The sequence below is a fragment of the Artibeus jamaicensis genome, unplaced genomic scaffold (genome assembly GCF_021234435.1).
Source record: "Artibeus jamaicensis isolate MK-2021 breed Jamaican fruit bat unplaced genomic scaffold, CSHL_Jam_final contig_452, whole genome shotgun sequence".
NCBI classification, from domain to species: Eukaryota; Metazoa; Chordata; class Mammalia; order Chiroptera; family Phyllostomidae; genus Artibeus; species Artibeus jamaicensis.
The window spans coordinates 4318322-4343224 of NW_026521837.1; the positions used below are offsets into that span (position 1 = coordinate 4318322).

A 24903-nucleotide genomic window follows, 5' to 3' on the forward strand; every position below is an offset into this window, starting at 1 on the left:
TTTCGTTGACCCCGCCACTTCCAAGTTGCTATATTGCTGCAGGGAGCAGGCACAGCCTTGCTCTTTATCTCTGCTTTTCTGCTCGCCCCTTCAAAGCCCAATCCGCTCGGTGGGAATTTGGAAACGGGACTGGAGGCAAGAGAGGGCAAGGGGGGAGGGGTTCTTTAAACTGATTGGGGAAGAGAATCAGGCGTTTTTTTTTTCTCTCTCAGGCCCCAGGGCCATAAAGTTCTGCTGAATTTGCAAGTGGGTTGAGGAGGCGGTCTGCTACATTGTCAACGTAGCCTAAAATTGGGCTAAGAACTTCGCCTGGAGGCCAACAACCTGAGCTTCTAGCTATTCCGAAGAACGCAAAAGTCAGGCCCAAGGCACCGGTTGTCAAGGGAACCAGAGCGCAGGTCTCCCCGGCGACCTAGTCCCAAGGGAGGGGGCGGGGCTTGAGGCCTAGCGGACGAATCAGGCCTGGGGAGCGCAGCGTTGGCGATCGGCCGCCCTTCAGGAGCCCGGAAAAGGCTGAGTGTCAGAAACGAGGGCGGGGCCGGCGCGCCGCTTGAGGTGGGACAGAAGTTGTGCCAGTAGCTCCCGCTGCCGCGGCGCGGCGAGGGTGACACATCATGGTCACTGGCCGTAGAGACGGTAGTGCAGGCGAGCAGCACGCTCTGGCTCCACGGCGGGTCTCAGCCGCCCCCGCCGCACTCGGCGCCGACTGCAGGAGTTGAGCCACTCCGAGCCGGAGGGGTTTGGGGAAGCCCTTGGCGGCGCGCTGAGCGCGGGAGCGCGGAGCGGCTGCGCGGGCGTCCGGGGTCCCGCGGTCGGCTGGTGTCGCCGCTGGCGGGGCGTTTCCGAGGTGTGGCGGAGGAGGAGATGCTGCTCCTCTTCCCCCCCTCCCCAGGCTCGTTTTCCAGCTCCTTCGGCTCACTCCCCCTGCCGCTCGGGGAAGAAGAGGTGGTGGCTCTCCGCGCCCGCGGCGGCTGCCGGCGGCGCGCCCCGACGCCGCGTCCCCGCAGCCCTCGCCCGGTGCTCTGGTAGCAGGACCCGGTCTCCAGTCGAGCGGGTAAGGACGGGAGCGGCCCCGGGCTCTGGCCTGGATGTGCAGAAGTGCAAAGCTACGTGCGCTGCGCTCGCCCTCTTCCTCATCTCTCTGCTTTTGCTCCAGCCCCTAAATCCAGCTCCTCTGTCGCCTTAGTGGAAGAAACTTTCCTTTGGTTTTCATGGTGGTATGTTTCTGTATGTTACAGTGGGGGTAGGGGAAAGATGAGCTGAAGTTTCATTCTGAAGTAAGTAGATCCCCCTCTTCCGTGGAAGAAGGCCAGATTCCTGGGAATGAAACCCCAGAGGGCGGATAAGAGATCGTGGGGTAATGGGGAGTGACATCGTCCCATCGTGCCAGTCTAGCTCTGCTCTGTGCGTGCTAAGGGAAGGGCTCCCGGAGTCTGTTTCTAATTTTTGTAAATGATTGTGGACATGCTTTGTGGTTAGAGCCCGCCCAGAAGAATGTGTATATGTAAGGACTCGGGGAAGAGGGGGCGGGGTGGTGAGGACTGGGGGCTGCGGGGGCAGAGGGGGAGAGACGCCGCCTGAAGCAGGCTCGCTCACTGCTGTGCTCCGGGCGCGAGGTAACCGCCGCCCCTCCCCCCTTGCCCTTGCCCCCGCCGCTCTCCGAAAGCTTGTGTACTGCGGAAAGCTGAAGTTTGGGAAAGTCAGGAAAGTTCTTATGAAGTTTAATTTCCTCCCGTTGTGAATGTATTGGAGGAGGGGGAGTGGTAAAAAAATGTATTACCACTGAAATAGACTTACACAGCAAGCAATAAAAGTTTCATTGGCCTTACACATATACGATCGACACCTCCATGCACTTCCAACTAATCTCTAAGACAGCTTTGTGTCATGTTCGTTTAATTGCATCTTTGAAACAACAAACGCGGTGACTTCATAGGGAGCTGCCCAGAGCTGATTTTACCTCTCAGAAAATGGGGCAATCGGGTTTGTTTTCAAGGCGGGGACCTAAACAAAATGTAGGACACCTGATCTGTGGGTGAAGGCGCTGGTAACTAATTAGAAAGATGTTTAAATTTATCCACAGAATTTACTAAAGGACAGGGAAGAAATGAAGGTCGCTGTATTGTGAAACAAGCATTGATATTTTCCCAAATTCTTGAAGACTGGGTTCCCAGGGTCTAAGTGAAAACTTGCTTCATGCTCATTGGTTCCTTGTGGTACTCGTTTGATACAAATTATTTCTCGTTTTAATATCATTATCATTTTAAGATGAAATGCACACATATATTGATTCAGTAAATTCATACAGAGGCAAATTGAATACTTTATCATTCAGTCCTAAATTTACCAAACTTTTTCATAGTAACATTGTGTTCTATCTTTGATGTTGTAGAGGCTTTGTGGGAATATGTGTGGGGCAGAAGGTAGGATGGAAGCTGGTATTAAACATAGAAAAATAACTAAGGTTAGTTGTTAGGAAAATGGACTGATTTATAGTCTTTCACTTTTATAATGGGGGAATTTTGACTTCCTTCACCATTCTGTAAAATTGTCTTTAAAAATATTTTTAATTTGTTGGTGTCAGAGAGAGGGTGCGGTGGGGAGGGGAGAGAGAGAGAGTAAGACAGATGTGGATTTGTTGTTCCACTTATTTATGCATTGAGTGGTTCGTGTATGTGCTCTACCCGGAGACTGAACGCACAACCTTGGCCCACAACCAAAGCGTATGGGGAGAATGCTCTAACCAGCTGAGCTACCCAGCCAGGGCCTGTAGGATTGCTTTTTGAATTGACATTTGTCCCACCCAAATTTTCACTTGCATGTAAAGCCTGTTTATGTTTTGAAGGGTGATTACCAGCATCCAAAAATATTTATAAGTAGCCTTTCTTGTCACAAGTAACACATGTACACAGACCATTAAAACCAGTGTCAATTTAAAGGATAGATTTTGATACTGTGATAGGAGTCAAACTTTGTAAATACTTACCTTATCTTTCTGTAGGCATGCTTCAAATGCAGGAAGTGAATTTGAGAATCATTTATTCTCAAATTTATTGAGAATCATTTATTTTTGAGTAGATGATAGGTGTCGATCTTTAAATGAATGGAATTTATGTGTTCTTTATTAAGAAAAACAGGTTGAATCCTTGTTTCATTTTCAATAGGTTAAGGATGGCATGGGAGAGCATTGTAGCTTCTCTTGTATCAATTGAGCACACATTTTTCCAGCCCATCTTATTGCCCAGCTCCAAACCTGGAGGAGAAAAGGACTATTGGTGGCTAACTGCCACTGCTTCTGCATTTTTGACAGTTTGTAACTTTTAAATAAACTACAAGATATTTTTATGGTATTATTACATTGTAATTAGTATCATTTAAAATTGGAAAGAAACACTACCAATACTCCAAGTCCATGTATTTAGGAGTTACTCCTGTCAATATTTTCTTATTTTGACATGTACTTTATGCCATTTATTAGAATAATGTGTTGAAGGTATTCTTTCTGGCTTCTGATGTAACCAAGTGTGACTCATTTAAGTTAATGTCAGTTGACAAAGCAGGGGCCTGAAATGTTGAAAAGATGTGGGGTCCCAGGAAAGAAAGATCAGTGCTGATGGGGAAAGGTGAGGGTCCATTGCTCTGGATTTCCCAGTTTTTCTCTGAGAATTTTCCTCTTTCAAGTTGAAAATTAAGATGGGTTGAACAACTCAGGAACTGGATTTTCAAAACATAGCTTTTAATGAGTAAATTAATATAGGACTTTAAATAGTCTGAGTTAAAGTTTCGCACTCAGTGTAAGAAATTGAGTATTATCTACAAACAAAGAAATGTTTTTAGCTGCATCTATGCCTAATAAACAGTCTCCTTTTTTTATTTCTAGTTGCATGGCTGCATGTTAGAATCACCTGAGTAGCTTGAAATATTTTCATGCCCAGGATGCCCAGGACTCAACCCAGACCAGTGAAACCAGAATTTTTGGCATGGCGACGGGGGTGGGGGCGGGGTGTGATACCCATGTGTCCATATTTTTGGAAGCTCCCTAAGAAATTAAACATGGAGCCAACCTGTGAACCAGTGTTCTGGTCCTCTCTAGAAGACCAGTATAGAAAACTTGATTCCTACAAATGCAACATTTTTATGTTGAGTTATATAACTATGTAACTTTCTTCTATATAAATCACAAGTATGTTTTAAAAAATAAACTTAAATCTCCAAAGCATCTATGTATATAGCTATCGACAGGACGTTTTACAATTTGATTCAGAATTTAAGATACAAATATTTCCCTCTAGTTCCTTAGACCATACTGCCCAATGTAGTAGTTCTAGCACAAGCGGCTTAAGTTATTTAATGACCTAATATGTTCCTTATTCCCACTAGCCCTATTTTAAATGCTCAATAGCCACTTGTGGCTAGTAGCCACTGAATTGGATATCATCGCAGAAAATTCTGTATTACCTACAGGTATAAACATTTGTATTAAAATTTCTCAGTATCTGAAATGAAAAGATGTAGTCATTTCCTTCAGATTTATAATTTAAAAATATGTATTTTTGATAGTTGTTTTTTAAGTGAAGGAAATACATTTTTGATGTTTACATGACCTCTTTCCTCAGTATGTTGTACTTAGTTGCAACATTTTCCTATCTAAACTTCACTGAGAGGAGAAATATTAGTGTCCTTTTGTTTATTATTTATACCAAAGTGCTTTGAATCTAACCAGTGGCTTAAAATTGCCCTGGTGTATTTTACAACAGTTCCTGGTCTGGAAATAGAGAAAGTCATCGTTTAATTCAAGTGATGGCATTTGATTCAAGGTTTTTCTATTTAGTGAAGGTTTTTTCCTTCCCCAAATGAAGACTCTTAGTTGGGATATCACATGATTGAATTTTTCCAACAGGAAATCATCTTATTAGTTTTAACGTGAACATGCAGACAGACTTTATTTTTCCCCATATAAGAAACCATCCCCTTCAACAAAAAAGAGGTTTCTGAATGATTTGAGATGGTTGGAAACTAACAGTATGTCATGAATTTTAATGGTGTTTGCCACTTGTTAACTACTGGTGCACAGTTTAGAAGAAACTGTACTGCGGACATCATCTCACCAGCAACAACTCCATAACCTGTAAAACGAAATAAATCAAAGTTTTCTCTATGGATTTAGTATGTTCTGATTGGAAATGAAAACAAATTATTTTCAGTTAAAAGTATTCTTTCTTTAGTTTTTTTCCTTATCGGCAGATGGTACACTTCCTTTTTACATACACATATACTTTTTTATGTACTCACATAAGACAAATTTGCATCTAGAATGTTGTGGGTTTTTTAAAAGTATGCCTGAATGTGGGTGGTGGAAGAGTATAAGGGGAATAAACAGTAAAGAAAAAAATACAGTAAAAAAATAAAAATAACTCTGGCTGGTGTGGCTCATTGGATTGAGTGTCAGTCTGTGAACTGAAAGGTCACTGGTTCAATTACCCGTCAGGGCATAAGCCTGGATTGTGGGCTGGGTCCCTGATTGAGTCAAGCGAGAGGCAGCCGTCCATGTTTCTCTTGCACATCCATATATCTTTCCCCATATTTCTCCCTGCCTTTCACTTTTTTTAAAGCATAAATAAATAAAATCTTAAAAAAAGAAAGCTTCTTGTTGAATAACTTAAGGTTAGAATGATTATATAACCTGAGAATGTGGCAAAAATATTCTGAGTTGGTGGGTTTTTGGAAGAAAGATATAGCTTGGAAATTTTTTAAAATAAGGAAACTCCTTAGAGAAATTTTGTTCCTCTTAGTACTGCTTAAGTATTACTTAAGCACTTATACTTTTTCTAGAAAAGTATAATTTTAAAAATAAGCATTCAGACTATTAAGGAATGACAAATTGTTTTAGGTCTTAATGTAGTCAGATGTCTATCTTTTCTAGAAAATACATTGTAATTCAGTTTTTTTAAGTGAAAAGAAATAATTCGTATTTTGGAACAGGAATTTTCCTTATCGTAAGGTTCTGACTGATAGATTTATTTCCTCTTCATTGTCTTTCGTATTCTTGGTTTGTGCTGAGATACAGTTTTGTGGAATTAGTTGAATACAATATTGATTAAATTCACTCTTTACACAGTCTGTTTTAATTTTATTCTGTTGCTACCTTTTGTATTTAGGTTAAGGAATGAGCTTGAGGCAATGATTCCAATGTAACACATATCAGTTTTTTATGTGCTGTGTGAAGATGTACCAAAGCTAAAATGTATCCTTACAGCTGCACTTGAAAGCTGGACTACTTGCTTTGTTAAAACAAAACAAAACCTAATAATAAAAAATATAGTAAATATAATAGAAACTTTAGTCCAGGAATACTCAATTATCAAATCAAAGCTAGATAAAACTGTTATTGTTAACACATACCATTCAGTTGAGTTCAATCATATCTTTGAAATTCTGGCACTGCTTTGAAGTGTATGGAAATGAATAAGAAATAGGATATAGTAGCCCCCCCAATACTGTTACTTAAGTTATAATTCTTTTACAGATTTTATTTATTTACTCTTAGAAAAAGGGGAAGGGAGGGAGAAAGAGAAGGAGAGACACAGCAGTGTGGGAGAGACACTCCAGTGGCCCCCAGTCCAGCACCTGGCCCACAACGGAGGCATGTGCTCTGGTTGAGAAGCAAGCTTGTGACCTTTTGATGCACAGGCTGGCATACAAGCCACTGAGCCACACCAGCCAGGCTGTTTATATAATTTTTAATAGTTACAATTTAAAAATCTAGACTATATTCTCTATTATTACAAGGTAACAAGGATTTCCTTCAAGTTTTATTTTTTAATTTTTGTTTACTTATTTAAATATTATTTTTAAATATTTTAAAATTGATTTTAGAGAGAGGAAGGGATGGAGGGAAGGAGAGAGTGAGAGTATGGGAGAGGCAGAGAGAGGGATTTGTCGTTCCACTTACTTGTGCATTCATTGATTGATTCTTGTATGTGTCCTGACTGAGAATTGACCGAGAATGAACCTGCAACCTTGGCTTATTAGGACAGCGTTCTAACCAGCAGAGTTACCTGGCCAGGGCTTCCTTCAACTTTTAAATAGAAGAAAAATTTTAATGTAGTCATATAATATATCATACTCATTGTGTAAGCTGTTTTTAGAAATTTCATCTGAATCTTTCTTGATGTTTATGTTAGTGCATCAATATTTCTAACTACAAAGGGATTTCAAGATTGTATTGAGATACTAATATTTAACTGGAAAATGAACAATATTGTTCCTCTACCTACAGGGATACTAACAAATCATTTTTCGTTAGTGAGCCAAACCAATTAGTTGACTTTTTTTAGTAGCAGTAATGACTCTGGACTGATCTATCCATGTTCGGATGCCCAGATCGCTTCTTAGTTGTTTTGTGTTCTGTAAATATACAATGAATTCCTGCTTTCTTCCAGGCACTTTACCTAGGCATTGATGATTCACAGAAAGAACACATATCCAAGGCAGCAGATAAATGAAATAGACTATGGCCACATAGCTTTAATCATCTGAGTTCATGCCAAGTAAATTGATCCATTGACAGGATATATTGACACAGAATAGCTGTGAAAAGAAAATTAAATAATATGTAAACTTGCCTTGTAAAACTCTACAAACACACGGTAACTCTCTGAACATGAAGAAACTGTTTCTGGCACAGCTGTAAATGCTGTGTTGACCACTCCTGTTTGATTCAGAGGGACAATATAGCATGGTATTTAGAGCATAGACTCTGGAGCCAGGCTGCCTGGGTTTTGATTTCTGACTCTGATTTACCAAATTTCTTAAACTCACTATGCTTTAGTTTTTTAATCTGCAAAACGAGGATAATGACCAGGCTTCTTTTATCAGATTGTTTTAAGGATCAAATGAGTTAATACATGTAAAGCACTTAGAGTAGTACCTGGTGCATACCAAATATTTAATAAACATTAGCCATAGTTATTTTTGTATATAGTTGATTTATAGCAGTTTTTTTAAACGCTGAGTAAAGGTGATATGTGAACTAAAATGTGTTTTTTTGTTTCCAACTTATGGCCCTACTTTGTTCCTTGGGCTGCATGTTTCTTATACTTATTACTTGGGCTCCTTGGTATATGTAATGTGTGCCTGATTTTACACGTTTCATGAAACTTGTGAAAATAAATGTCCTCTTCAAACTACTCATTTTAAGAACAGTACATCTTCTGTTTTGGAGTTACTTTTAGAGCATATAGCATGTGGTTTTGAATATCTTTCTAGTGGCACATCTGTTTTTTGAGTGGGTTTGAGTCAATTAAATACTATATTTACTCATGTTTTAGGTGAGTGGTAAGGAGTATAACTTGAATTAAAATGAAAAAATGAGCCCTGGCTGTTGTGGCTCAACAGATTGAGTGCTGGCATGTGAACCAAAGGATCACCCACTGGATTTCCCGTCTAGGTCACATGCCTGGGTTGCAGGCCAGGTCTCCAGTAGGGGGCGCACCAGAGGCAACCACACATTGATGTTTCTCTCCCTTTTTCCCTCCCTTGCCCTCTCTAAAAATAAATAAAATCTTTTTAGAAATAAAATGAAAAATGATTATAAAGTAAAAGCAGTGATTTTTAAAAAAGATTTGATTAATTTATTCTTAGAGAGAGGGGAAGGGAGTGAGAAAAAAAGGAAGAGAAACATCGATTGGTTGCCCCTCATCTACCCCCAACCAGGAACTTGGCCCTCAACCCAGGTACATGCCCTGACCAGGAATCTAACCAGTGACCTTTGGTTTTGCAGATGATGCCCAAAACACTGAGGCATGCCAGCCAGGGCAAAAGAAGTGATTTTTAAAATATGTCTATAAACATAATTAGGAAGGACAGTCCCAGAAATGTCTTTGATAATATTATGTTTGAGGACATGGGTATGTATCTTCCCAAAGTATGTATTTTGAAAGGTGGTAACCCTCCCAGATTTACAAATTCTACTATATATTTAAATGTACATGTTCACAGTCTCACAAACACAGACTTATTTAATATTTCTGAATGTTAGGTTGCTGTGTTTCTGGGAGAAAGTTGTGTAGCATAATCTAAAATTGTTTAGAAAGTATTTGTGGCACATTTCTCAAGAGATACTGTGTACCATTAAAACCTGTAATATGTTAATATACCTTGTGAACCTCCAAGATGATATCATATATATCATTTTTCATTTATTTGACAACTTAACTACAGAATTCATAGTACGTCTTTTAACATCTCTCATAATAGGAGCACTGATTTGGGAAATGCTGCTTTAAATATTCTTTGGGTGTGCCCTACCCAAGACCATTGCAGTGATTTGTTCTGCTTCTTGCAGTTACAAATTACATTGGGTTGCAAATACAAGACACCTAGCATAACAGTGGACCGAAAGAAAATAGGGATTTATTTTTCTTCTAACATATGATGAAATCCAGGCATAACGCTCCATAGCTGGCATGGCAGTTTCAGGATATGGCAGTGAACCCAGACGTCCTTTAGATTTCTTCTCTACCTCCTTAGTGCATGGCTTTCATCCTCAACATGGCCTCATGGTCACAAAGGGCTCCTAGAGTTCTATTCAAAATGTCCTTTCAGGAAGACAAAATATGGAAGAAATTGGGAAAAATGGCAGAAACGGTGTGCCTTCCAGGTGAGTCAAATTCTTGTAAAGAATTTTCTTGAGAGCCTTACCCAGTGACTTTGGTTTATATTGGCCACCTCTAAATTCAAGGGAAGCTGGGAATCGTAGGTTTTTCCTGGGCCTTTGTCCCAAAGCTAACTGAAGTAAGTAGGTATTTGGGATCCAATAATTTTCTCTCCAGACTTCCTAATATCTGAGCTCCATTTGTTTCCAGTTTAGTGGAATTTGGTTGTAATGCACATAGTTGGGGGGTTTGGTATTACTGACTCCCCACTTTGATGTGTGACACATAAACAATGTCGATTAAAGTGCACTGACCTAGACCATATTTAAGAAACTGGATTCATTTTCTGTATGGGCTGATTTATAGACATTAAGATTATTTGGTACTTTTATACTTTGTATTGTTTGATAATTAGTTCCTTGAAATAATATAGCTCATGTATACAGTTTTAAAAATCATTACTCAATCTACCACTGAAATATTGAGTTACTGTTAACCTTTAACAGGAGAAAATTAATGTATTTCTATCTATTCTTAAATGTTGTGTTTGTGAAAACTAAATCTAAATAGTGTCATGACTTGTTTACTTACATTCCAATGTAAAATAGGAAGCATAGTATAGTAGAAAGAACACAGATTTCAAATTTAGACAGTGCTTGGTTTGTGCTTTAGCTCTTTTAGTAATTATAGTCATTCTGCATAAGTAATTTAATCTCTCTGTGTCTAATCTTTAAAATGGAAATGATAATACCTACCATACAGTTTTGTGAGCTTTATTCCTGAATTACTATACATGTAAAATGATTGGGCACAGCCCTCTGATTCAGTTTATAAGAATTCTTTCCCTTTCACTTCTTTCTTTGGTGCATATATTAGAGGAAAAAGTAACTAAGAAATATGATTAATAATACTAAGAAAACTGCATGGCTTAGGTCTATCACCCAATGTATTACTAGCTTCTTTAATAAACATTATTTTGATTAGGTCACTGACTGTGCTTTTATTAAATTGTTATATTGTATATGTAAGATCTTTTTAGACATGGTAGGTAGATACAGGTCACTTTAAAACTAAAATGTTTGAAATTTTAAAGGAAATAAAATAGGTAAATCTGCCCGTGTTCTCTTTAAAATGTGAAAAAATATAGAAATTGGTAGAAAAAATATCCATAGAATTGTGTGAGTATAGTTTAAGTAGCAATAATTAGAAATGCTGTATAAGTAATACAAATTTATTTTTGTTTTGAGTGTCTTTTGTTTCTTCTCTAAACTAATTATACATCTTACAGTATTTGACGAACTACTTCATGTTCAAAATTGTTTTATGTATTTTGAGAAATACTGAACGATAAAAGAAAAATGCTCATAAAACTCTGTTTTTTAAAAATTTTAGTTATTTATTTTCAGAGAGAGGAGACGGGAGGGAGAAAGAGAGGGAGAGGAAACATCAATTGGTTGCCTTTTGTTCGCCCCCAAATGGGGACCCAGCTCACAGCCCAGGTATGTGCCCTGACAGGGAAGCAAACCCACAACCTTTTAGTTCAAAGGCCATCTCTCAATCCACAGACCCACACCATCCAGGGCCCTAAAACACTTTAAATCTAGGTTTAAAAAAGATCAGAAAGATAGGAAACCATTATATATTACAAAACAGTAGGTGCAGTAAAACTCTTAAGGAAGTGTAGCTTGATTTAATCAGAGGATTCACTTGGACAATAGAGCTGAAGCAGACATTGTTAGATGTGGGAACTAGCAGTGTATCACAGAACAGAATGAAGGATGAGGGAATTTTAGATGGTATGTGAAAGTGAGAAAAGTAGGGGGGCAGAGAAGTATCTAAAGAGTAAAAGAAGTAGGAAAGTGTGTTAGGAGAGCCTGTCAAGGAGTATGTGGCTAACAGTGCCAGGTGCCACACCAAAGAAAGACCACTGAAGAAAAGTACAAGAAACAGAACAGTGTGATCAGTTGAATATTATTACCATCAAAAGAACCATTTTGCTACACTGACAAGGAGGGGGAAAGGAAGGACATTAAATTAGAGAATGGTGTTTGGTGGTAAAATAGATGAGATTTCATAGGTCAGAAAAAATTTTCTTAGATTCTATGAGATTAAGAGACTTAAAATGCCAGAAAGAATGAAAAAGAGTAATTTCCTTTTATGAGGCTCTGTCTGCATGTAAAGGAGTGTATCCTACGTAGAGTTGTTGGCTTTAGTTATTCATGAGTAAAGCAACATTTGTCTATAAGATTGAAGGGAAGTCTACAAAGATAGATATGGGCTCACTGATGAGTAGAGATGAAAATAAGGTTCCGTAAAAGAATTGACACTTATTGCTGTTACTTTCAGAACCTGATGTTCGAGGAGGCAAGATGATCTGCTTTTCAGTATGATTTGGGTCATGGTAAAGAATTGGAAGTTTGAGGAGCAAGGTTAAGTTAGATATCCTCACCATTGGGAAAGTAATGGCTCTTATCTGTTTGAAATTGAATACTTGGAATAGTGATGGCCTAAATCCACATCTGCAGAAAATGAAGAGTAAGGTATAGAGATTATTGCAGTCTGTGATGGCCAAGTTATATATGGGTCTTCCAGTAAAAGAGGAAACCTCACTGAGGCAGGCAGGCTTAGATGAAATGGCAGGTGATTTTATTCATTGCTTTCTGAATTTGCTCAATGAGCTAACTATTGATAGAGTCAAAGATATTTATTATTTGCTGCTATCTGCCATACCACTTTGTTAGAACAAGCTGACAAAGGATCCTGACTCTAAGTAAAAGTGTGTCTGATGTTTGTGCAATTGAGAATGCTATGTGGATTAGTTACTGCTCGGTTCACTTAACTGGGGTAGAGGGTTATTTTTAAAATGAGCCATTTAAACTATAAATTCAGGAAAACTGTTTAAATTAAAATCTCATCCTGTAGTTGAATATTCTGTTATGGTAGTTGGGTACTTTTTGCCACTAGTGTGACTTTGCTGTTTGCCTTTATACTTACTTAGTATTATGATAATTATCATTAGGATTTAAAATTTAGAATTAATCAGGAATGTTTTCTGCAAATTGCTTTGGCTACAAAATAATTTTCTATCCCCTTCTATGAATTAAGCATCATACTTGGCAGATAAAAAGTTTTGTAATTACCCCATCCTTCCGTTTTTAATTCATATAAGGATTTTATCTGCTACACCTGGTGTGATGTAAAAAGTAAAATTCAAACATGTTTATTATTTTACCAACTCAGGACTTGGTTTACCTTTTTTTTCATTCCTGAAATAGCATATTATAAAACTTCTTGGCTATGTACAGGTAATGGTGGATTGCCTAAAGTCACCCACTTGATTGTTAAGTAACAGCAAAATTCAGTGTAGGCCTCTAATAATAGCACAGGGATGAACTGCCATTGCCTTGATTAATGTACATAATGCTGACTGATGTGTTTTTTTTATCTGCTAGTTTTTATATTGCCACATAACGTCTAAGCAAAAAAGAAAACTAGAAGAAATAATGTTATTCTAGCTTATAAATTACTCCTAGTTTGCTTAGACAACATGCTTTTAAATATATTTGACCTATTAACTACGTGAAAAAGACTAAATCAGGGGTTTCTTATTTTGTCTCAAGAAAAATTTTCCATGGTATGTAATATAAGCAGCAAAATTCAAGTTTATGATTCCTTTAAAACTATTATTTAATTTGAAAAGTTTATTTAACTCCTTTTTTACGATCCTAGTGAAACATTGTATTTTCATATATCTGTGTTTTGACAATGAGCTTTTTAGAATGAACAGTATATTAGAAGCTAACTATGATGCAGAGATTTAAAAATATGCATCTGTGCCATTGTAATCTGTAAACTAGGCCAACAATTTATTCATGAACCACACATATAGTATATGCTGTATCTTTCAAACCACCTAAATGAACATGAAAAATGGTTATAATGATAAGATACTATTTATGTATTTATCATGTGCTATGCACTGTTTTAAGAATTTGACACGTAGGATGTTATTTGTCTTTAAAACAGTCTTGTGAAATAGATGCTATTATTCTTATTATAGATGACAAAGCTGAAGCTTAGAGAGGCTTAATAAATTACCATAAGTTACATAGCTAGTTGGTGGTAGAGCATGGATTTTGATCCATGCCTGTCTGACTTCCAAGTCAATTATCTTAACCATAACTTCTCATGTGAATAGTATCTTTTAAAAAATGAGCGGTAGTGCCCTGGCTGATGTGGCTCAGTAGATTGAGTGCCAGCCAGCAAACTGAAAGATTCCCAGTCAGGGCACATGCCTGGGTTTTGGGCCAGGTCCCCCGTTGGGGGTGTGGGAGAGGCAACTTATATGAGACTCTCACATGGGTGTTTCTCTTCCTTTCTTGCTTCCTCCCTTCCTTTCTCTCTACAAAGTAAATAATTAAAATCATAGTTAAAAAAATAAAATGAGCAGTATCAAGGAAGAACAAAATATAATTTACATGCAATTACTAAAGAGAATTCCACAATCTGTGTTGGAATCTAAATTTATGAAATTGTCATGCCTAGGTCTCCCTCTACTAAACTATGGTCTTCGTAGCATCAAATTACAATAAACTGTTGAGTAAAGATAATAAAGTATCCTTTTGAAAAATCTTTAAAAAATGTTTAAATGCTCATCACAGCATTATTTGTAATGCTATAAAATTGGGAACAACGAACATTTTATAGAGGAGGAATGGCTTAAAGCATTCTTATAATGGAATGTGATCATCAAAAATTTGATGAGAGGAGTTTTATAACATGGATATATATTAAATAGAAAAAAGATAAAAGTAGGATGCTGGGAAGATGGCGACGGAGTAAGATGGAGCGGATACTAGCTCCTGTACTCATGGGTGAAAATCCTGGCAGATCTATGGAGAAACAGCACAATAAACCATCGGTTACCCAGCATTTATGAAATTAAAAGACCAGAGATTGTGACCGAGCGCTGAAACACCAGACGGCGGCAGAGTCAGCTACTGGAGCTGGGTCTCACGCGACCCCTGTGCTGCCGCCAGAGCAACAGGCCTGGGAGCCGGGGCGTCAGGTACGGAAGCCGGACACTCCAAGCCCCTGTGACGGTCCTGGGAGACAGAGGAGTCAGGAACCAGAGCGGGGACACCCTTGTGCCGATGCCATAGCTACTAGCCTGGGCAACGGAAGGGTCAGTTGCAGGAGCTGGGACACCAAAGGCCCCTGTGACGCCGCCATAGAGACAGGCCTGGACCCTGAGGAGCCAGCTACGGGAGCCGGGAAGCTCTCAAATCCTGTGCCGCTGCCATAGCGACGGGACTGGACGCCTGGGAGTCAGGTACGGAAGCCGGGACTCTCCAAACCCCTGTGACGCAGCTGAGGAGCCAGCTAAGGCCCGGAAGCTCTCAAATCCTGTGCCGCTGCCATAGCGACGGGACTGGACGCAGGGGAGTCAGGTACGGAAGCCAGGACTCTCCAAACCCCTGTGACGCAGCTGAGGAGCCAGCTACGGGAGCCGGGAAGCTCTCAAATCCTGTGCCGCTGCCGTAGCGACGGGACTGGACGCAGGGGAGTCAGGTACGGAAGCCGGGACACTCCAAACCCCTGAGACAGCCCGGGGTGGCAGAGGATCCCTCTACGGGAACTGGGGGGGTCACAGCCCCTGTGCTGCTGCCATAGCGAGGGGATTGGACACTGGGGAATCAGGTACGGGAGTTGGGACTTTCTAAGCCTCTGTGCCACTGCCATAGAGACAGGACTAGACGCCGGGGAGTCAGATACGGAAACCGGGACACTCCAAGCGCCTGTGACGGCCCTGGGCGGCAGAGAGAGCCAGATACGGGAGCCAGGACATTCCCGGCCTCTGTGCCACTGCCCTAGTAATGGGCCTGGGTGCTTGAGGAGGCACCTACTAGAGCCGGGACATTTAGCAGTGGTAGGCGACCAAAGCAGAGACCAGTGCGAGGACCAGCGTGAGTGTAGGTGGAGACGAAGAACATCAAGAAACTTCAAGGAGTCTGTACCACTGAACTTCACAAGGAACATACCACAGAAGTTTACACCATAAAACCAGTGTTTCAGAACAGATCAATTTTGGAAGCAGAGACTAAAAAGAAGAGTCTCAAACAATGGGAAGACAAAGAAACAATCCCCAAATGAAAGAAAAAGCAGAAACTTCAGAAAGAATGTTAGATGAAATAGACGCTGATCAACTATCAGACAGTGAATTTAAAGCACTGGTTATTGCAAAGTTCAAAGAGCTCACAGTGAGCTACCATAAACTACAGGGGAATTATAATGATCTCTCTGCAAACTACAGCAACATCAAAAAGGAAATGGAAACCATCAGCAAGAGACAAGAAGAAATGAAGAATACAATTTCCGAATTGAAGTACACAGTAGAAAGTTTCCAAAGTAGGATAGATGAAGCGGAGGATAGGATTAGTGAGTTGGAGGACAGGGTAGAAAGCATCTCACAGAAAGAGCAAGAAAATGAAAAGAGGCTCAGAAAGAATGAAGAGGGATTAAGAGAAATGCAAGACAATATGAAACGTAATAATATCCGAATAATAGGAATACCAGAAGGAGAAGAAGAAGAACAAGGGATAGAAAACGTATTTGAACGAGTAATGAGAGAAAATTTTCCTAATTTGATAAGAGAAAAAGTCTCACAAATCCAGGAATCACAGAGAGTCCCAACCAAGAGGAACCCAAGGAGGCCCACTTCAAGACACATCATCATCAAAATGGCAAAATTCCAAGACAAAGAGAGAATCTTAAAGGCAGCAAGGGAGAAAAAAGAAATAACATACAAGGGAGCCCCAATAAGGTTAGCTACCGACTTCTCAATGGAAACACTTCAAGCAAGAAGAGAATGGCGAGAAATATTCCAAGTAATGAGAAACAGAGGCCTACAACCAAGGCTACTTTACCCAGCAAGGCTCTCAATCAAGATAGAAGGCCAAATAAAGAGCTTCCAAGACAAAACAAGTCTAAAAGAATATGCCTCCACCAAACCAGCTCTACAAGAAATACTAAAAGGACTGCTTTGAGGGAAAGAAGGATAAGAGGGAGACAGAGAGGAACACAGGTACAAAAATGGCAATGAATAAGTACCTATCAATAATAACCTTAAACGTAAATGGATTAAATTCTCCAATCAAAAGACACAGAATAGCTCAATGGATAAGAAAGCATGACCCACACATATGCTGCCTACAAGAGACTCACCTCAGGACAAAAGACCATCACAGACTAAAAGTGAAAGGCTGGAAACAAGTTTTCCAAGCAAACGGACAAGAAAAAAAAGCTGGGGTAGCAATTCTCATATCGGACAAAATAGACTTCAGAAAAAAGGCTGTAAAGAGAGACCCAGAAGGTCACTTCATAATACTCAAGGGAAGAATCCACAAGAAGACATTAACATTGTAAACATATATGCACCAAACATAGGGGCACCCAAATATATCAAGAAAATCTTAGAGGACTTCAAGAAAGATATTGACAGCAACACAATCATAGTAGGGGATTTGAACACCCCACTATCAAAAATGGACAGATCTTCCAAACAAATTATCAACAAAGATATTGTGGCATTAAACAACACCCTAGATGAAATGGACTTAACTGATATATATAGAGCCCTTCATCCCAAAGAAGCTAAATACACATTCTTTTCAAATGTACATGGAACATTCTCAAAGATAGACCACATGATAGGACACAAAAGGAGCCTCAACAAATTCAAGAAAATTGAAATCATACCAAGCATCTTCTCTGACCACAAGGCACTGAAATTAGAAACCAACCCCAAAGAAAAAAACCCAAAGCACCCAAAAACATGGAGACTGAATGGTATGCTATTAAACAACGAATGGGTCAAGAATGAAATTAGGGAAGAAATCAAAACATTTCTGAAAACAAATGAAAATGATCGCACAACAACCCAAAACTTATGGGACACAGCGAAGGCAGTCCTGAGAGGGAAGTTTATAGCAATACAGGCCTACCTAAAGAAGATAGAAACATTTCAAACAAACAACCTAACCCTACGCCTGCAAGAACGTGAGGAACAACAACAAAGACAGCCCAGAGCAAGCAGAAGGAAGGAAATAACCAAGATTAGAGCAGAATTAAATGACATAGAAACTAAAAGCACAATTTTAAGGATCAATGAATCCAGGAGTTGGTTCTTTGAGAAGATAAACAAAATAGACAAGCCTTTAAGTAGGCTCATCAAGAAAAGAAGAGAGAGGACACAAATAAACACAATCAGAAATGAAAAAGGAGAGATTACAACTGATACCACAGAAATAGAAGAGATTGTAAGAAATTACTATGAAGAACTATATGCCAAGAAATTTGAAAACCTAGGGGAAATGGACACATTTCTAGAAAAATACAATCTTCCAAAACTCAGTGAAAAAGAAGCAGAAAATTTAAATACACCAATAACAGCAAAAGAAATTGAAGCAGTAATCAAAAAACTCCCATCACACAAAAGCCCCGGACCAGATGGTTTCACAGGAGAATTCTACAAAGCATTTAAGGAAGAGCTAACCCCTATTCTCCACAGACTATTTCAAAAAATTCAGAAGGACGGAAAACTCCCAAATTCTTTTATGAAGCCAGCATCATCCTAATTCCAAAACCAGATAGAGAGACAACAAAGAAAGAAAACTTCAGGCCAATATCGCTGATGAACATAGATGCTAAAATCCTCAACAAAATATTGGCAAATTGCATCCAACAATATATCAAAAAGATCATACACCATGATCAAGTAGGATTCATCCCAGGAATGCAAGGATGGTTCAATATTCGCAAATCAGTAAATGTAATACATCACATAAACAAAAGCAAAGACAAAAATCACATGATCATATCAATAGATGCAGAAAAAGCTTTCGATAAGGTACAACACCCATTTATGATAAAAACACTCAGCAAAGTGGGAATACAAGGAGCATTTCTCAAAATAATAAAGGCCATATATGAGAGACCTACAGCCAATATCATACTCAATGGGAAAAAACTAAAAGCTTTTCCACTAAGATCAGGAACAAGACAAGGTTGTCCACTTTCACCACTTCTATTCAATATAGTATTGGAAGTTTTAGCCACAGCGATCAGGCAAGAAAAGGAAATAAAAGGCATCCAAATAGGAAAGGAGGAAACAAAACTGTCACTGTTTGCAGATGACATGATAGTGTACATGGAAAATCCTATAGACTCTACCCAAAAACTCCTCAAACTAATTGATGAGTTTGGCAAAACAGCTGGTTATAAAGTCAATATCCAGAAATCAAAGGCATTTTTGTATACCAACAGTGAATCAGCAGAAACAGAAATAAAGAGAAAAATCCCATTCGATATAGCAAAAAGAAAAATAAAATATCTAGGAATAAACCTAACCAAGGAGGTAAAAAACCTGTATGCAGAAAACTACACAGCCCTGAAGAACGAAATCAAGGAAGACACAAACAAATGGAAACATATACCTTGTTCATGGATCGGAAGAATTAACATTATCAAAATGTCCATACTACCCAAAGCAATATACAGATTCAATGCAATACCTATTAAAGTACCAATGGCATATTTCACAGACATAGAACAAACACTTCGAAAATTTATATGGAACCATAAAGGAGCTCGAATAGCAGCTGCTCTTTTGAGAAAGAAGAACAAAGTAGGGGGGATCACAATACCTGATATCAAACTGTATTACAAGGCCACTGTAATCAAAACAGCCTGGTACTGGCATAAAAACAGGCACATAGACCAACGGAACAGAACAGAGAGCCCAGAAATCAACCCAACTCTCTACAGTCAATTAATATTCGACAAAGGGGGCAGTAACATAAAATGGAGTAAAGATAGCCTCTTCAACAAATGGTGTTGGGAGAACTGGACAGCTACATGCAAAAAAATGAAACTTGAGCACAGACTTACACCATACACCAAAATAAATTCAAGGTGGATAAAAGACTTAAATGTAAGTTGTGACACCATTAAAGTCCTAGAGGAGAACATTGGCAAGAAAATCTCAGATATTTCACGCAGCAACTTCTTTACTGATATGTCCCCTAGAGCAAGGAATGTAAAGGAAAGAATAAACAAATGGGATCTCATCAAAATAAAAAGCTTCTGCATGGCTAAAGAAAACAGTATTAAATTAGCAAGACAACCAACTGTATGGGAAAACATATTTGCCAATGATACCTCAGACAAAGGTTTAATCTCTAAAATATACAAAGAACTTACACGACTCCACTCTAAGAAGACACCCAACCCAATTAGAAAATGGGAAAAGGACTTGAACAAACACTTCTCCAAGGAGGACATACAGAACATTCAGAGACACATGAAGAGATGCTCAATATCATTAGCTATCAGAGAGATGCAAATTAAAACCACAATGAGATACCACTTTACACCAGTCAGGATGGCTATCATAAACAAAGCAACAAACAACAAATGTTGGAGGGGTTGTGGGGAAAAGGGGTCCTTAGTTCACTGTTGGTGGGAGTGCAGACTGGTACAACCATTATGGAAAACAGTATGGATTTTTCTCAGAAAAATAAAAATCGACCTGCCTTTTGACCCAGCAATTCCACTGCTGGGATTATATCCTAAGAATCCTAAAACATCAATTTCAAAGAACCTATGCACCACAATGTTCCTAGCAGCACAATTTATAATAGCCAAGAGCTGGAAGCAACCTAGGTGCCCATCAGTAAATGAATGGATCAAAAAATTGTGGTACATATACACAATGGAATTCTATGCTGCAGAGAGAAAGAAGGAGCTACTACCCTTTGCAACAACATGGATGGAACTGGAAAGCATTATGCTGAGTGAAATAGGCCAGGTGCTGAAAGACAAATACCATATGATCTCACCTTTAACAGGAAGCTAAACAACAAAACAAACAAGCAAGCAGAAAAAAAAAACCCCAAAAAACAAAGACACTGAAATAGAGAACAAGGGGATAGTGACCAGAGGGGAGAAGGAAGGGAAGTTAAGGGGAAAAAAGGGGGGAGGGATTTGGAGGAACAAATAGGAAGGACACAGGGACGAGAACTAAGGGGGGGTGGAAATGGAAGGGAGGGGGGGAGCAAGGGGCGGGGGAGGCTGGGATGGGAAAAATAGACAAAAAACTGTACTTGAAAAATAACTAAATAAAATTAAAATTAAAAAAAAAGATAAAAGTAAATAAAGCATGATTATAACCATAGTTTTGGTTTTGCTTTAATTTTTAATGAAAACTTTAATTTTAAAAAAGACCAAAAAGAAATAAAAATGTCAAAAATGGTGATATATAAGGGAAAAACCAACCTGTTTTAGGATTAGAAGGATTAGATTGTAAAGAATTCATAACATACAGAATCTGTTCTGTTGAGTTGAGAAACAAATATTATGATATTTTGCCTGAATACATTTTTTAGTATGGAAGAGGCTTAATGATTATAATGCATCAAATTATCTTAGCAACACTTTAGACAAACTAGATGCTGTATTTGAGTCTAGGTTACTGCTTTACAGGATAATTTAATAATAATGATAATACACACTCATAAAATACACTCTTTAATGTAGTGAAAATTTAATTTCTCCAAACAGTGTTAAGGTAGGTACTACTATTATCTCCATTTTTACAGATAAGGAAACTGAGGTAATAGTTAGACTAATTTGCCCAAATAATATAGATATGTAGCTAAGTAGTTAAGTGGGAGTACAAACATTTTGTTTTTTAAATATATTTTATTGATTATGCCATTATTCCCTCTGCCCTACACAACCCCTCTTACCCACCTTTAGTTCATGTTCATGGGTTGAACATATAAGTTCTTTGGCTACTGCATTTCCTATGCTGTTCTTAACCTCCCGCTGCCTATTTTCTACCAAGAACCAACATTTTGAGTCTAGTTATGCTATCTGATCCTGAAGTCTGTGCACTTAATCACTACACACTATACATTTTAATTTTGAAAATCATCTAACTTTTAATTCAGGGTTAGAAGTAATGATCTCACGAAGGTATAGTCATTAATAGTAGTTTATGTTCCGAGTCTCTATTCCATTTTTAGTGCATTAAAAAGTGTCCTTCCGTTTGGTTGACAGCTGTTATTCACAGAGCCCCAGACTATCTGTAATTGCTATCACAGTTTCTTCCTCTTTCACTTGATTCTTTTAGTAGGCTTGGATGTTTTGTATGTGGTGGTATACAAAGTGTCTGCAAGGAGAACTACAGAAGTTTCTAAATTTTGGGTTAACCTATGGTTTTAAAACTCATTCACAATATAGTTGATTGACATTTGCTCTTATTTGGATTAATGGAATTTGTATCCTAGAGTTATTAGAGACATAAAATTGAAATCACTATTAACCATTTCCTTTAACTATCTTTAGTTCTTTTTTTCACTTAAAGTATTGTATTCTCATGCAGATGGTTTAGGTGGTCATGAAGTTCTTTTGTTCAGTAAACAACAGTTTTGTTGCCCTCAGAAGTGGATGAATTGTGCAGACTTTAATTATTAAGCAAGTAAGGTTTCTTTTCCTTTAAAAAATTTTTTTATTTATTGATTTATTTTTTCTTTTAGAGAGGCAGGGATGGAGGGGGAGAGAGAGAGAGAGAGAGAGAGAGACATCAATTTGTTGTTCCGCTTACGCATTCATTAGTTGATTCTTGTATGTGCCTGAGGATTGAACCTGCAACCGTGGCATATCAGGCAATGCTCTAACCAACTGAAGTACCAGGCCAGAACTGTGGCGGGGGCTGTTTTCTTATTTTTAAATATCTAACTTTTTTAGAATAGGCAAATTGTGTATTGTACATGATTAAAAGTACAAAGACTAGAAAGTCATCTTTTTATTTCTACTTCCAGTTTCCCTCCTTGAGATGCTCTTCTGTACTAAAGCCAGGAGGAAACATTAATGAATACTATGCCAGACTGATGTGAAACTTTATGTGCCCCCCATCGGTATGCAAAAAAGTTTTTTTGCTTTTGGAAAACAAATATATACACAGTCTTTTCTTTTATGTATTGAAGTACATTTTCATGTTTCTGATTTTTTCCCTTCACATTAGACATTAAACATTTCTCACATTTTGATCTGTTAATCTACATGCTTTTATTGGCAGTTAATATGTTAGCAATAAAAGCAAACTGGCTGTCTTAATACTGCTCTGCTTGTGAAGCTGAAAATTTTCTTTTAACTGAGGTTGGCAAATATTGGGTATAACTGAAGTTGGATCATTTTATCAATGACATGGGTATTTCGATCTATTTCAAGTATTTTATTTTATAGAGCACTGGGGTGGGTACAAAGAAACCCACCAATATTGAAATTTTTGGTGTATAGCAATTTTTAAAAACAGGCTTGCTCTTCTAATTTTTCTTGGCTTAAGGATGAATGCTAAAGACTAAATACAGAGTTACGCTTATTGTGTACCTAAAGTTCATATTTTTTTCTACTTAAATAGAGTGTGTTGGGAGGAAAAGTGTGCCAGAGCATAATTTTCTAATAACTTCATTTTAGCTCTTTCTAATTATGCTTCCTTTAATGTGTATCTTATGAAATGTAGTCAAAAGGTAGGGTACATTGTGGTTTCCAAAGTGAGTTATATCCAAACTACCTATGAATCTGTTAAAAATAAACATTTTGATATACTTCCTAGATCCCCAGGAATCTATAGTTTTCCTACAATTAGTAGACAGTAAGTGCTCTCTCTTTTCAATGTATCTTTCTAGAAACCCTGTCTCCCTTTAAAAAATAATAGATGTTTTGGTCATGATTTTATACTTTTGTTTTGTAAGTTTGAAAATCAGAGTTAATTTGTTGGGATATTATTATATATACCCTTGACAGATATCACTAGCCTAAAAATACCTGTAGGGGCAAGAAGGACCAGGGATAGTTGAGGAGGATGGAAGACAATGATGAATGATAGACACTGTAGTCAACCAAAGGGCTCAGACTCTGCTTCCCAGTTGAGCAGTGTTGCATCTTCTTTTTCTTCAAGATTTTTATATTAAATCCCTCTAATTGTGGGATTTAATAAATATTAGCCACAAATTTATGCTTTTGTAAAATATGGTGTGGCCCCATCACTCTATAGGCGAAAGACAACACGACTGCAGGCCAAGTAAAGCTTATGGGCACTAGTGTGCAAGCTATGCCCTAGATTATCTTAACCACCTTATGCTTGCATGAACTTGTCATATTTTGTTTTGACATTTATTAAGGGATAATAATGATGATGCTTCCAGCTGGCTGCTTTAATTAAATATTACTTAAGTAAACATTGGAATTTTGTGTAGGAAGAAAGAACAAAACATATGGAGATAATGGCATGTGTAAATGTCTCAGACTTGACTTCCATGAGAATTTTATTCTCAACCCCTTTCTCTCTCAAGATCTGCCATTCTTCCTTTTCCTGCCTCCACATTCAGTATCTCTCTGCTCCTCCCGTGAATGTTCTTTTCATTTGTAAAAACTATATAAAAGGGAAACCTTTCTTATAGAAACTGTAGAATGGAAATCACTTTGTGACTTACTAAGCTGCACAAACTTTTTAAGACATTCTTCCCCATGGCATTAAAATTCCTTAGCCTTAATACTGTTTCTTTCAAATGTGCTGTTTAAACAGAAGAATGACTGCCTTTAAGATGGTTAGTGAAAGGACCCATACAGAAACAATCTAGATGGGCAGCCTCATAACCGTGTAAGATTTGACCCCAGTCCATTAGGGATGATTGAATAAGATGCCATTTACAGTGGTTCAGTACAGAAAAAATAAAATAAGTGAGAGAAACTTCTGCTTCTAGCCAAGTTGAAGGAATAGGAACAAGATTTATCCTTGTACCCACAACAATTAAAAAATGAACCAAACATGTGAAGCAATAATTTTCAAGACTCTAGATATCAGGCAATGAAAGACAATGATGTATCCCTGAGAATGAGAAACAGAGTGAGCCTTAAGGTTGCCCAGGTTACTAAATCGAAGAAACTTTCTAGACTGTGGTGCATGCAAGGTGTGGGAAAACATGTGAAGAATGGTAGGCTTTCTGAATTTAGAATATGTTGCTTAAAGTCTAACGAGACACAGGCAGCTAGAGTTAACAGGACAGAGTACTGGTGAGGTTAGAACGGCACAGAGAACCCAGGAGAGCTATAGGGGTCTCCTTTGAGTATTCGACTGAGTACTCAGTAGCACTTACATATGAGGACACTTCTGGAGCTGGAT

The 24903-nt window shown here is 38.4% G+C and overlaps 1 protein-coding gene across 16 annotated transcripts in view; it reads left to right on the top strand.

The window, feature by feature from the left end:
- The first annotated feature begins 599 nt into the window (after positions 1–599).
- Positions 600–24903, top strand: part of PTPN13 (protein tyrosine phosphatase non-receptor type 13) — a 218290-nt gene continuing 193986 nt past the window's right edge. For 7 of the 16 annotated variants that reach the window (XM_037132387.2, XM_053666418.1, XM_053666417.1 and 4 more), the window contains exon 1: positions 601–1054. The gene's annotated coding sequence lies outside the window, so the exon portion shown is untranslated. Of the gene's footprint in view, positions 1055–24903 lie in introns of all 16 variants that reach the window. The other 9 variants (XM_037132393.2, XM_037132394.2, XM_053666420.1 and 6 more) reach the window with 4 other exon arrangements.